This window comes from Perognathus longimembris, chromosome 15 (assembly GCF_023159225.1).
Source record: "Perognathus longimembris pacificus isolate PPM17 chromosome 15, ASM2315922v1, whole genome shotgun sequence".
Lineage (NCBI taxonomy): Eukaryota > Metazoa > Chordata > Mammalia > Rodentia > Heteromyidae > Perognathus > Perognathus longimembris.
Window position 1 is genome coordinate 38,003,326 of NC_063175.1, and position 14,026 is coordinate 38,017,351.

At 38.2% G+C, this 14,026-nt stretch overlaps 1 protein-coding gene across 3 annotated transcripts in view; it reads left to right on the top strand.

Moving 5' to 3' along the window:
* Positions 1-435: 435 nt before the first annotated feature.
* Positions 436-14,026, top strand: part of Slc14a2 (solute carrier family 14 member 2) — a 403,525-nt gene continuing 389,934 nt past the window's right edge. For all 3 annotated transcript variants that reach the window (XM_048363015.1, XM_048363014.1, XM_048363016.1), the window contains exon 1: positions 436-741. The gene's annotated coding sequence lies outside the window, so the exon portion shown is untranslated. The remainder of the gene's footprint in view (positions 742-14,026) is intronic.

Sequence of the window (14,026 nt, forward strand, 5' to 3'; positions counted from 1 at the left end):
AACCACAATATATAACTTGACTTGTCTACCCCTCTCTCAAGAGAAAAGGAGGAGATCCTCTGGGAAGGATTTATTTTGGCCTTTTCTTTCATTGCCTTTTCTGAAGTTCATGATAAACTGTGCACATACACCAAACACTTAAGACAACCAATGGAGTTTTCCACCTGTGACGGCCAGGTGTATGAGCTCTCCTTATCTTCTATCAGCTTGATGACAAAAATGTCTTATGAATATAAGATTTGTAAAAATTTAACCTCTCAGCAATGTGTAAAGAGAGAAAGAGCGAAAAAAAAGGAGGAAACAATGTGGCAGAGGGGAGATCAAGTAGAACAAGATTGGTGACCGGAAGAATGCTCTTCCAATAGTTCTGTCTGAGGCCCCTGAGATGGGTTGTCCGGCTATTTAATAAGCAAATTCTCCAATGAGAAAACGACCTGGTCCTTCCTCACATATCATTTGACCATTGAGGGAGAGCAAGATGCTAATGAGATTCGCCCTTCAAAAGCAAGTCTCCTAGAATGGCAGGAGCACTGTCGTGCTGAGGACCTGAAGAAAGAGCCAGGAAAGACCCAGTAAACCAGGATAGCAGACCTCTGGTTATTCACACGTCTTCCAAGCTCGCCGTAGACTTCGTGTTGACTGCTTGAGAAGAACTCCAAATTCATACGCAGTGTGATCTCCGTGGTAATATTGGCAACTCTTCTCAAAGTCATTGTTCCAAATCTCAGGAAGAGCTGGCAGGTAAGACACAGCTCTTTCTCTGTTGCTGTCCCCTATTGCTAACATTTAGGAAACCTTTTTTACGTGCTCATGGGAGCAATTATTGGCTTCAATGAGTCTTTTTCTCTCCAGTCACTACAATAAAAATACATCTTTATTATATATGTGCTATATATAATAGTGTTACTATTACTAAAATAGTTGAAGTCCTTATTACTTAATAATATAGAGAATGTGCAAGTCTCTTGAAAATGAAATGCCACTTTGGTGATGTGGAATGTCGTAGCTATTATTTCACTTTCAGCATCTTTCAATCAGTTTGTTCTCAAGGCCCCTTTGTCTCTCACAGGGGCACTTCTAATTTAGATTATAATGTTTACAAGTTTATCTTAATGAGTAGCCATGTACAAGGACCTTATCTACTTATTCAACCTTACTGTATCAGCTTGATAAATTATGTAGTTTTGCCAGGAGTATTTTACCTGAGAGAATGAGTATGTCAAATACTAGATGGTGTGAAAACTCCAGCCAGCCCAACCAGTATAGATGCCAGAACGTGTTTATTGCCATGATCAAAGAGTTAGTTTCACAGAGCTCCAAAAATGATCAGTAACAATTCAGATTTCTTCTTGAGCAAGTTGAGAATATGTGTTATCATTTGGGGTTTGTATACACTTAGAATATGTGATCAGTTTTGTTCAATAATACTCCAACAGTGAGCTGGCTATCATCTAATTATCATCTAATTATTCCAGAGTGTCAATGAAATCTCCTAAGAGCTAAAAATGAGTTTATTTGGGAGAGTTAGAGATCAACCTCTCAAGGCTGCTGTCAGTAGAGCAAGAGATTATGGTTACAGCTACCTTACAGCACACTGGAAAGTTCTAAAGACTATTCCCATTGCTCAGGCTTACCAGATGGCTTTTAAAGAGAAATTTTCTATTCTGTCTGATGGTTGATTTCCCCTTCCCCACAGTGTGATTTTTGAGCTGCTATGTGTGGCTCACTGTAGACAGTGGAAACATCTGACTGATTTGATTGAGAGTTGAGTCTTGATGACCACTGAGAACATTACATGGTGATATGTTTAGATTTGGTGCAACTATGGTCTTAAAAGCAGGTGCATTTTTATTTTGTCCCATGAATAACATTCTTGAGAGTAAAGCAGATATCATAAATTTATTATAGCTATAAAGTTGAATGCTAAGTAACATTAGCAATAAAAGATTGCTAACACATTGTTGCCTTATATTCAGGTTAACTGGCTGATATCAAGGGAAATTTTATTTGGACATGTAAGCCATGATTTTATATCACTGAGCCAAATTCAATCTATGTATTTTTGTGAATAAAGCAGTGTCCAAATTTCAACCTAATCGATGTTGAAAAATGAATGTTTTCTAGGGAAAATACTTATCCCATGCCTTACCAGAAGTCACTCTCTGCCTTTTACTCTGTACTGATTTTGCATGAAGAAGTAAGGTCAGGAGACCAAGCTGAACTGGGTTGGCAAAGGACTGACTCAGTGAGAAGCTACCTGCTTTGGGCAGCAAGTCCCTGAGCTTTGTTTAAAAGACTGGGGCAGGAGATTCAAGAATTGAGCCACATTTATAGTTCTGTCCATGGTAAGAGCTAGGTTCTACTTGATGCTGAGCTAGGGGCTACTCTGTGTTAGAAAGATTTCCTCCTATATCCCAGCATCCTAGGAGCAGTGGGGGCCATGAAACTCCTTATAGCAGGACCTGCTGCCAGACAGTCTAGAAAGCCAGAGATCAGCATTACCACTCATCTGCTGATGGATGCTATCCTCACATTAACAGGCCAAAGGTGATTTAGGTATGATTTGTACAAGTACAGGTTGCCTGAACTTTGAGCCAGTGAAAGCAAAGGACAGGCTAGACTGTTCTTTTATCAATTACCTGACAGAGGATCTATAATGACTTCATGCTGTAAGTTGCAAAACATTTTATTAGAGTCAACTCTAAATTATCTGGGGACGGAAGGGGCAGAAAGCGCTGGACATCCACATTTGTTGAACAGAGCAATATAATGAGGACCGTTGGGGGTTAAACACAGAAGTAGGGAAAAGGTCATTGCTGTTGTGCTGCTTATGAGCCCTTGATGGAAAAATAGATTGAGGGGGTACAATGCAAAGACATACCACTCAAGACTTGCATCCAGGCTAAAATCTCATCAGTACCAAACCAATCTGATGGATTTAGAAATCTTTTCAATCTTTCACACATAAAGCTGTAAAGATCCTTTGGAAAATGGAGTGCTTCAGGGAGTAAGGCCTTATGGAGTAGGCACTTGGCTGGATCTATTCTGGAATACATTCATACTTACTTCACAGTAAGTATTGAATGAGCACTGCCTATGTACAGATTCGGGTGATTTCTGTGAAGGAATCTGCTGCAGGCCCCTCCATGCAGTGCAAGAGGACAGAGTATAGGGTGAGAAGTGAGAATTCAGAAGCATGAGTACGGTAAGAGGGAGAATCATGGCTGAGATCACTAGTCCCATTTGGAGGGCAGTGTTATGATCTACAGAAGCTGAGGGTGACAGTTGGCCCCATGGAAAGAGAGAAGCAAAATGCTGCTTGCATCAATATAGGTGAGATACTGGTGGTTTTAAAGCATAATGGCTCTTTACAATGAAATCAAGATCATTGTTCCAGGAGACAAGAAGCAGATTCTCATCCATCTCTCAGAATATTCCATGTAGCCCGTATATCCTGTGTCAGCCATTGGGGATGAACTTTACTAAAGGCTGTAGTCTCAGGACTGTAGACGGCCAGGTCCAACGTGCCTTTTTATTTCTGGAGTCTTTTCTCACTTTTTAATGATGTGAGTATATTTGATTAAATAAGCGCTAACAATGTTGATTCAGGAAAATCAGTAAAACACACACATACACACATACACATACACACACACACACACACACACACACACACACACCATGTGTATTTGATTTTAAAAGGAGTCTTACCTTTAATCCACCCAGGTTATCTTTAATGTTCAATAACTTGCAAATAATTTGATTGTATTCCATTCCCATTTGGAAATTCTATGATTATATTTTATAAGGCTTTTCTTATTTATAATTGGGCATCTATGGCAGTTCATTTAGCTCCTAAGGGATATCACTTTCTCTGACTTTGTATGTTTCAAAGAAAGCTGAAATATTACATTTTAAATACAAAAATAATTTGAGCAGTGGAGACCAAGCAGCTGCTGTGCAAATGCTGGGAGGGGAGTTTCTGATGGAGAAATACACACACAAGGAGCTAAAGATACCCAAAGGATGCCAACTGATAGATCACCAGATCAATTATCTGCAAACTGTGAATATGCAGGAAACCAGAGCACAGTGGCCTTGCAAGCCACTGTGGAAATAGGGTCTTTATGTGGACTCCGAGAGCATTCTAGTCCAGTGAGTCAATAATTCCCATCACATCATAGAAAACATATCACCCCTATAGGCGATGGAATGCCTAGGGAGTGCTCTTCAGTAATCAAGTATCTGGCGCTGTAGATTATGCATTAACTTTATAGTCTGTTCTGGGACCTAATTGGTAAATAACATGAAGTTAGGTACATTTACCCACTAGAGTTCATCTCCGCAGCACATGGAGGGGCTTCACAAGCATTTTAGACTCCAGCAGAGAGAGAAGTAAAACATGTCACTAGTCAAAGATTCATTTGTCATTTTCTGATGTGATTATCTCCAAATTCTTGCTGGAATAAAGCAAGCAGTGGAAGCATGAAGAAGAAAAGAGGAAGGTAGAAAAGATATTGAAAGAAATAAAGAATAAAGGAATGAGGAAAGAAAGGAGGAAAGGAAGAAGGGATAGAAAGAAGAAAAAAGGGAAATAGAGAAGGAAAGAAGAAATACAGACCTAATAGTGCATTTGTACATGTGTGAGTGCATGCATGTGTGTGTGTGTGTGTGTGTAGTTGGATTTCTATGTCTTGAATCAGCTTCTGAAATGAAAATCGAAGCCACAATACCTAATTGTGTTTCTAACAGCAGTTTCAGCATCAGTTTTCAAACATTAAATAGAAGACTTCTTTGTTAAGGAGTGATTTCTAAGCCAGGCTTTAGTGTCTCACACCTATAATCCTGCTGCACTACATGCTGAGACCAGAGGGATCACAGTTCAAAGCCAATCTGGGCAGCAAAGTCCAAGCTGAGTGAGTGAGGGAAAGTCCTCACTACCAAAAAAAAAAAAAAAGACTGCTTTCTATCAGCTGGAGCTTGGAGCAGTCATATGGCTTAATGATTCTACATTTTACAATGAATTATTTTAGACTAGAAACACCTGTACTAATGCATAAGAAAACTGGGGAGCTACCTACGTTTTCCTTAATTGTAACTAACATTTGCCAAGCTTTTCATAATTCACAGGGCATTCACAGCAATTACTGCAGTTAATTCCCACAATAGTATGAGCTTAGGTATTAGACTTTCCATTTTTCAGAGGAGGGAACTGCTTTTCAAGCATGTTAAAAGGCCTTTCTTAAGATGGTTCATGTATCGGCTGTAAAAATGGGGGCCGTGGCCAGACCTTTTGACTCTAGATTATCTTTCTCTATCTGGCTTCATCTCCACTGAGCTTCTGCAGTTACCTATATAAAGCAGAGATTTGAGTGCCTGAAGGACAAAGCATGCACTTGGAATATTCTGTGTCATGACTGGCCTCCTTAAATTACTCCAGAGCCAACAAAAATCCTGGTCTTGAAGATCTAGATTTACAGTAATCATTTTAATATAGTAGTAAAATATGCACTGTTCTTACCCTCCCACTCCCTAGTCCAATTCTTTTTTTTTCCTGTTGTCAAAGTGTTATACAGAGGGGTTACAGTTACATATGTAAGGTAGTAAGTACATTTCTTGTCCAACTTGTTACCCCATCCCTTATTTTTCTCCCACTTTCCCTCCTCCCTAATTCCTCCCCCACCCCGGAGTTGTATAGTTAGTTTACAATGTATTATCTATTGCATTGGTTCGCCTTTTACCCTTTGTCTCACCATTTTAATGTTACTCTTTCCTTCCCTAATTCAGAAAAAAAATATATAAAATACCCAGGGTACCAGAATCAAATACAGTGACAACAGGGACTAAATCATAGGTAAAATGAACAGATGCAAGAAGAAATAATTTCATGTAGCACAATATCAATGATAAACCACTTGTTTGCATATTTTGGAGGCCATTTCTCTTAGCATCTTCTTATGTAACCATATGTACATAGCTATTGAGCTATTGTGGTCATCTGCTTGAACTATCCTAGACATATACTAATTATTACCAATGAGAGAGACCAAGTGTAATTCTTTCAAGAAGTTCTAACTTCCATAAAGAAAAAGCTTTGTCACCAAAACAGAATTTCAAATAATTTCTGAGTGTCAGATCATCAAAAATGACCCTGCTCACAATTTGCCATCGCCAAAATATGGAACCAACCCAGATGCCCCTCAGTAGATGAGTAGATCAAGAAAATGTGGTACATATACATTAGAAAACTCAAAATGGACCCTAGCCTATCACCATGCACCAAGATCAACTCAAAATGGATTAAGGACCTCACCGTCAGACCTGAAACCCTGAAACTACTGAAGGACAGTGTAGGAAAGACACTAGAACTTATAGGCACAGGTAGGAACTTCCTGAACAGAGTCCCAGGGGCACAACAGATAGGGTAGAGACTCGACAAATGGGACTACTACAAAATAAAAAGTTTCTGCATAGCTAAAGAAATAGCCACCAAACTAGAAAGACAGTCAACCATATGGGAAAGGATCTTCACCAGCACAGCAACAAAGGCCTGATATCTGTCATCTACAGCGAACTCAAGAAACTAACCCCCTCCAAACCCTGTAAACCAATTAAAAAATGGGCAAAGGAGTTAAAGTGAGACTTCACAGGAGAAGAAATAAAAATGTGAAATCAACGTACGAGGAAATGTTCAACATCCCTGGCAGTAAAGGAACTGCAAATAAAAACAACCCTGAGATACCACCTCACTCCAGTTAGAATGGCCTATATTCTGAACTCAGGCAACAACAAATGCTGGAGGAGATGCGGGGAAAGAGGAACCCTTCTCTACTGTTGGTGGGAGTGCAAATTAGTACAACCACTTTGGAGAACAGTATGGAGGTTCCTCAAAAAGCTCAGCATAGACCTACCCTATTACCCAGCCATACCACACCTAGGCATCTGTCCTGAACAACAGGTCCCAGGATACCATAAAGACATTCACACATCCATGTTTATTGCTGCACAATTCACAATAGCCAAAATATGGAAACAACCCAGATGCCCCACTACAGATGAATGGATCCCCAAAACATGGTACTTGTATACAATGGAATACTACAGAGCGATTCGAAATGATAAAATATTGGTATTCGCAGGGAAATGGTCAGAGCTTGAACAAATAATGTTGAGTGAGACAGGCCTAGAACACAGAGAACAAAGGCACATGGTCTCTTTGATATATGATTGTTGTGGGGGTGGGAGGGGAGAATAATAGAGACCAGGTCTGCAAAATAACAAACATCTTTTCAAATGGTATTTCCACATTCCACATGTTTGGGTCAGCGACTTTACATTATGTATCTAAAACCAAACTACTAATACTAAACAAACATAAAAAGGTCTAGGATAAACCTATCAGAGAACCATAATAGCTCAACAGCTCTATTTACGTATGATTATATAAGATGAGGATAAGCAAAAACAACTCCAAGAGAAGGACACAGGAGGACTTTATTGTTGTTGTTACGTTTAATGTTCTAGGTGAATTTCCTTTGGCATACCACACGTGGTTACTATATATAATTTTGGTACACTGGCTATTATATATATGCTTACCTGAACTAAGGAAGGGAAAGAAAAATGAGGGAGGGTGTAACAAATATAACCAGAAATATACTCGCTACTTACTATGTAACTGTACCCCCTCTGTACATCACCTTGTCAATAAAAGTTTATTTTTAAAAAAGGAAAATGTGGTACATATACACAATGGAATTCTATGCCTCTATTCAAAACAATGACATTGCCCCATTCATAAGGAAATAGAAGTAGTTGGGGAAAAAAATATCATACTAAGTGAAGTGAGCCAGACCCAAAGACACATAGACTCTATGGTTTCCCTCATCGGGAATAATTTAATTAGTACACCTCTAGGATAATCCTAGCAGAAGATCACAATAGCTCAATAGCTATGTACATATGAACACATAAGATGATGTTAAGTGAAATGAACTCCAAGTTATGGAAACAAGTGGTTTACCATTGTTGTCGTTATTTTTAACATGCCATGTGAAATTTTGGCCCTTTTCTTTTGTCTTTCTTTCCTGTGGTTTAACCCCTGGTGTCATTGTAACTGATTTCAGTACCATGGATATTGTATTTACATGTATTGGAACCAGGGAAAGGAAAGGGAATATCAAAATCAAGAGACAAAGGATAAAAGACAAACCAGTGCAACAGCAATACTTACAAAACTATATGGTGTAAACCAACTGCACAACTCATGGGAGTGAGGGAAATGGGGAGGGTGGAAGGTGAGAGGAGGTAACAAGTTGAATAAGAAATCTATGCACTGCCCTACATATGAAACTGTAACCCCTCTGTGCATCACTTTGACAATAAAGAAATTAATAATTTTTTTTAAAAAATGACCCTGCTTAGGGATATTTATTTTTGAGAGACACAAGATGGGGTCAGAAGTGTAGTATAGGTGACGAGCCGTACTTTTATCAAAACATTCCTGGTACAAGATGTGGACCAGCTCCCTTATTGGGAATAATTAGTACAGGTTTAGGCAAGTTATAGCAGAGCATCACAAGGCCCAATAGCTATACCCTTATGAACACATAAGATGATGCTAAGTGAAATGAACTCCATGTTATGGAAACAATTGTTTTATCACAGTTGTAACTACTTTCAACGTCCCATGTGTATCTGTAGCTTCTATTATTGATGATGTTCTTGTATCACCTTCCTGTGGTTGTACCTAGTCTATCTCTGTAATCTTATCTGAGTATATTGGAAACCGTGTATACTGGTATTGGAAGTAGAAAATTGAAAGGGAATACCAAATTTGAGAGACACAGGGTAAAAAAAAGACAACTACAAAAGCAATACTTGCCAAATTGTTTGGTGTAAGTGAACTGAACACCTCCGGTGGGGGGGGGGGAAGGGAAAGGGGGAGGAGGGAGGGGGGTATGAGGGACAAGGTAACAAACAGTACAAGAAATGTATCCAATGCCTAACGTATGAAACTGTAACCTCTCTGTACATCAGTTTGATAATAAAAATTTGAAGAAAAAAAACAAAGATGTGGACCAGGTGCTGTGAGGGAGACAACAAGGAGCAGGTAGTGACCTTGGATGTCAGAAGAACACACATCTGTTGTGAAACACACTGGTACATGTTAGGGGGAGAAGAAAATGGGGATTTAAAAGGCAGAGGAAGCAGGACGATGTGTCTCCCCATAGAGGATCAGAGAATAAGCTCAACCAAAGGACTTATTTGGGAAACAGTGGATAAAATGTATAAAGAAGAGAGATATCAATGTGGAGGAGAGATGGATTTTCTTTTAAGAAGAATGAGTGTCATGGATGGATAAATGGCAGAGTAGAAAGAGGACTAAGCATGTAGTTAGAGAGGCAAATTTAGGAGAAACATGAATAATCAATCAGCAGCAGAAAGTTGAGGATTGAAAAGACCTGTTACAAAGATATGGTAGTCAACTTGACATGGAGTCAGGGAATTGGGGAGGAGGGAAGGTGTGAGAAAAATGAGGGAGGAAGTAACCAGTTTGACAAGAAATGTATTCACTACCTTACATATGTAACTGTAACCCCTCTGTACTTCACCTTGACAATAAAATTAAATTAAAAAAAGAAGAAAAGGATCTGGTAGTATTCCAAAGTGAGATAATATGAATCTTAAGATAAATGAAGGGAAATTATTATCATCATTATTTCTACCAATATTGTTAGTAAGGAGAACCTGTAAAATTTGTTCTAAATCATTTTGAGATATGTGATTTCAAATGAATTTTGAATAATAGCAGAGTTTCTAGATATTAAAAGGTTTTAAAAAAAGTTAAAAAGTAATAGAACAAAAAATTAAAGAATTAGTCAAACTGTACTAAATTTATGGGGAGGGAAGTGAATATGGTATCTTGGTTTGTTCCAAGTATGATGTGAGTACTTATGGAAATATCACAATGCAACTCTCTCCTATTAAAAATGTATGTTGCCAGGGCACTAGTGGCTCACACCTATAAAACCTAGGAGGCTGTGGTCTGAGGATCTCAGCTGGAAGCCAGTCCAGGCATTTAACCACCAAAAAGCTAGAAATAGAGTTGTGGCTCAAGTGGTAGAGCACTAGCCTCAAGCAAAAAAAGTTCAAGGACAGCACCCAGGCCCTGAGTTAAAGCACTAGAACTGGCATCAAAAAGTATATAAACTCAAAAATAAAATAAATAAATAAAGAATAATTGAAAAGAGAAACCAAGAATAATTATCATTGACATATCATAATTGTTATGGGCTACAATGGTATTTTGATATATGTATACAATGTATAATGACAAAGTCTATTATCTCAAACATTTATCTTCCTTCTTTGTGTGTTGGAAGCATTCAAAATCCTTTCTTCTAGCTAATATGAAATCTGCAATCAATTATTATTTAGAAAAAATACCTAGCAGAATTTGTGAGATTTTAATATGCAAATTATGCATTTTAAATTTCTGGAAGGATAAGAAAGAATGCTACATTCCCTCTGTATTTTAACCCCCTTATCTCTTAGCCAGACACCTTTCAGAATTTATGGAAATGAATTTAATCAAAGATTATTGCTCAGCAGTATGTAAGCAACCTAGATTCAAGTTCAGTTTGTCTCTCTTCTTCACCTGCTATGTATGTGGGGTTTTGAAGATTAAAAGAAACTACGGGGGGAAAATGGGGTTCTTTATTCACCTGCTGTAGACTGATGGAATGTCTTCTTTCTGAGGTGCTAAGAAATGGGTGGCTACTATGTCCAGAGATCTTGATACAATTTGTTATTGTCCTCTTATAACAGGAAATTATCTGTTGGAGAGATGATCACACTTGGGGATTTTCCTCTACTATTGACAATTTATATAGGACCTTTGATTACATAATTATGAATGTGTTAGGATGGAAGAAAGCACCCAATTGAGTAAGAGGTCTTCCTTCTCACCAGTGTGTATCTTAAATACTCATGCAAAGAATGCTCATCCACTGATTCCTACACAGGATTTTGTGGACTCAGGTAATGATGCTAGAGGAAGTTATTCTCCCAGACTTTGCACAGATGAAAATGGAACTTCCATGAGAGATGCAAAAAAAAAAAAGTCCAAGGGTAGTATTGTACTCCTTTGCAAAAAGCAAAGATGATGATTGAAATGAATTCCAAGAAATGGTAACAAGGTATTTTCTCCCTTGTTGTTTTTCTTTTCTTTTCTTTTTGTCATGTTTGTTCATTTATCTGTCTTTGGGATCATTATGGCAGGCACAGAAATGGAGGGACAAAGGGTGAACAAATTTAGCAGTGGTACTCACTAGACACTATGTTGAAAATGAATGATATAATTTGTGGTTGGTGATGGGGGGTGGGGGGGGGAACTAGGAGCAAATGAGGGAAGGGGTGTCCAAAAAGAAAGATAAAAGAAATGTACTCTTCTCATTTCCTCTTTAGAGAAGTCTCTTTTTAGGTCTTTACCCCATTTGTTGAGGGGGCAGTTGGTTCTTTGAGGATTTGTCTTAAAGGAATTTAATTTTTTAAGTTCTATGTATGTTTTACATATGAAGCCTTTCTCTGTTGTATGGCCAGTAAAGATCTTCTCCCAATCCGTGGGCTTTCTGTTTATCTTGCAAACTATGTCCTTTGACATGCAGAAGCTCTGCAGTTTGATGCAGTCCCATTTGTCCAACCTTTCTTAGATTTGTTGTGTTTCTGGGCTCTTGTTAAGGAAGTTTTGGCCTATGCCTAGGAGCCCAAGTGTTTTTCCTATTACTTCTTGTAGTGTTTCTGATTTTACTTAGAAATCTTTGATCCATTTGGAATTGATTTTGGTTCAGGGTGAAATATAAGGATCTAGTTTTAGTTTGTTACAGGTGTTGATCCGGTTTTGCCAGCACCATTTTTTGAAGAGGCTGTCTTTCTTCCATCCTATTTTTTTAGTTCCTTTATCAAAGATTAAGTAGCCATAGTTCTGAGGGTTATTTCTGGGTCTTCAGTTCTGTTCTATTAGTCCTCAGGCCTTTTCTTGTGCCAATAAAAGAAATGCAAATCTAAACAACACTGAGATTCTACCTCACCCCAGTAAGAATGGCCATTATCAGGAAAACTAATAATAACAAATGCTGGAGGGGATGTGGACAAAAGGGAACCCTACTACATTGTTGGTTGGAATGTAAACTTGTTCAACCACTCTGGAAAGCAGTATAGAGGTTGCTAAACAGAGCTAAACAGAGATCCTCTATGACCCAGCAGCCTCACTTTTGGGCATCTACCCAAAAGATTACAAGCAAGATCATACTAAAGCCACCAGCACAACTAAGTTCATGGCAGCACAATTTGTCATTGCTAAAATATGGAACCAACCCAGATGCCACTAAGTAGATGAGTGGACCAAGAAAATGTGGTACATATACACAATGGAATTCTATGCCTCTATCAGAAAGAATGGCACTGCCCCATTCAAAAATGGAAGGACTTGGAAAAAATTATACTAAGTGAAGTGAGTCAGACCCAAAGAATCATGGATGCTATGGTTTCCCTCATAGGGAGTAATTAGTGCAGGTTTAGGTTAGTCATAGCAGAAGATCACAATAGCCCAATGAACACATAAGGTGATGATAAGTGAAATGAACTCCACATTATGGAAAAAAACAATGGTATATCATTGTTGTAATTATTTTCAACATGCCATGGGAAACAGTACCTTTCTTTTCTCTCATATTCCCTTCCCTTGGTTTTACTTCTGCTATCACTGTATCTGATCTTAGTACTCTGGATACTGTATATATGTGTATTAGAACTAGGGAAGGGAAAGGGAATACCAAAATCGAGAGACAAAGGATAAAAAGACAAATGATTCCAAAAGCAATACTTACAAAACCATTTGGTGTAAACCAACTGTACAACTCATGGGGAGGAGAGAAAGGGGGATGGGGGAGGTAGGGGAGGGGAATGAGGGGGAAGCACCAAGTTGGATAAGAATTGTACTCACTGCCTTACATATAAATCTGTAACTCCTTTGTACTTCACTTTGACAACAAAAAATAAATAAAATACAAAAAACAAATGTACTCTTGAACTGTCTTATATAACTGTAACCCCTCTGTACATCACCTTTGTAATAACTACAAAAAATTTAAAAGCATAAATAAGATTATCATATACATACTGTGTTTAGGCATTGTGAATATTACCCCTGAGTATAGGATGGTAGACCACAGAAAGGGCTCTGGCTTCAATTCTGCTGTCTACTATTAATAAAATTATTTAGATTCTCCTAGTCTCAAATTTTTATGTCTAATTTAGCATTCACCTTACAGAGTTGTGTTGACTTAAAGTACGCCATGCATATGGTAAGTGTTCCATACGTGTAGACTTTATTATTACTGCCACATTTTATTATCATTCCAATTTCCAGTGTTCTCCAACACAAAAGAAAAAAATATTAAAGCCTGAAATCACACACACACACACACACACACAACACACACACACACACACACACACACACACACACACACACATACTTACCTAGGAAATTTTGTAAGTGAATTTCAAAGGAACCGGAGAATATTTTCTTTTTTTTTTCTACCTCTGCATAGACTGAGACCAAAAGATCTGAAACACTAGAGAAGATGCTTCAGTGTTTTCTTTGACTTCTACATCTCTCATTTGTTTTTGGAGTTTTAGGGTTTATTTTGTGGCCCAAACCAAAAGATCTATAAACAGCACAACCAGCCTATTTTCTAGTGCCCATAGCACAACTAGATAGAATGCTGCTTCTCTTTTCCTTCCTTTTCAATCCCACAATCTCCAGCAATGCCTCTGTGTTCGCCACATTCTTTAGCCTATGGAAAAGCTAACTAATCTCAGATAGGAGAAAACACACAGCGTCTAAGATGAAGAGTAGAGTTATTTGCAAAGTACAGATATTCAAAACTCTTTTACTCTTTTCCCATGATTCCATCTACCTCTTGCTCTCCTTTATCGCTTCCTGCCCTTCTGTATCTTT